General features: G+C 32.6%; 1 pseudogene; it reads left to right on the forward strand.

The window, feature by feature from the left end:
* The first annotated feature begins 482 nt into the window (after nt 1-482).
* On the forward strand, nt 483-579 carry LOC138804142 (U6 spliceosomal RNA; annotated as a pseudogene).
* Nucleotides 580-1,455: the final 876 nt, after the last annotated feature.

The raw sequence follows: 1,455 nt of genomic DNA on the forward strand, positions 1-1,455 counted from the left end.
TTTGTTCTAGTAAGAAAATCTTTGCTGTCAGGGTAAGGTATTCTGGTTGTTCTGTTCCCACATGGAAGAAGGGTAAAGGCTCAGGTAGACATTTGTTCCAGTAACACCTCATTTGGGAAAATGTCAGCTGAAGAAGTTTAGAAGTAGCTCTTAAGCAACGCTTAGTTTGAATCCATTAGGTCCACAAAGCTGGATAAATAAATACTTGAAAAAGCCATCACCTTTGGACCTAATTATAAGTAATAGAGAGTATGATCAAATTCCAAATAAAAAGACTTAAGATATTCATTGGCAAAAAACAGTTTGCAAATGTGAGCAATCGACTGATCAATATAATTTTTTCCAATATTCACAGAATTTTAGGGAAATAAGATCGATAGCATTGTTAGGAACAATAAGGTTTCCTTGTTACAAGTAGGCACCCATAGATATAAGCCTGTATAAGGATTGCAGCATTAACTATTAAATTTAGAGGATACTACATGCTTCAGCAGCACGTATACTCAAACTACAATACAGAGATTAACATGGCACTTGCACAAGGATAATATGAAAATTTGAGAAGTATTCCATATTTTTCATTCTTCAGATGCAAGAAATGAAAAAAAGTGATTAAAAAGTTGATTACAAAATTACAAGTTTAACAATACACGTAATTCATATAATTAAAATTAGTTTGACATCAGTGTATTAAATCACCTCAGAAAGGCGTTTACATAGCATAAACTTTACAAAACTTTTCAGATTAGACAACATTGTCATTTTATCCCAAAGAAAAATAATATTAAGACCTAGAAAAAAAGGAATCAAACTGTTTCTATATGGAATACAATCGGAAAGGACACATTAATGAACTTATATATTATAAAATAATATAGAATTCAATGTATATCTAGGAAAAATAAATTATGAACATTATGCAAACATAGAATATAGAATATTTTAAAATATACTTTTTCAGACAAGCACCAGAAATATTTTAGTTTCTGTACTACTCATTTCAACAGGTAAATTAAAATTATTTCTTATTAAAAAATCACAAACTCTAAAGAAATTATTATACATGTTTACAAAATCTATTGAATACATTTTTCCATCCAAGGCAGGCAATTCACTTGGAAGAATTCCGCGGAATCCATGAATTTTTACAGTAAAATATTGGTGCTGCCGGGCACTGGTGGTTCATGCCTATAATCATAGCTAAACAGGAGACTGAGATCTGAGGATCATGGTTCAAAGCCAGCCTGGGAAGGAAAGTCTGTGGTACTCTTATCTCAAATAAACCACTAGAAAACTGGAAGTGGAGCTGTGTCTCAAGTGGTAGAGGGCTCACCTTGAGCTGAAGATCACAGGGATAACTCTAGGCCCAGAGTTCAAGCCCCATGACCGACCAAAAAGAAAGATATTGCTCTTATTTGGATTGTGAAAATATTTTGTAGGGACAGAAAAGATGAA

Source organism: Dipodomys merriami, unplaced genomic scaffold, assembly GCF_024711535.1.
Source record: "Dipodomys merriami isolate MVZ:Mamm:240054 unplaced genomic scaffold, mDipMer1.0.p SCAF_358, whole genome shotgun sequence".
NCBI classification, from domain to species: domain Eukaryota; kingdom Metazoa; phylum Chordata; class Mammalia; order Rodentia; family Heteromyidae; genus Dipodomys; species Dipodomys merriami.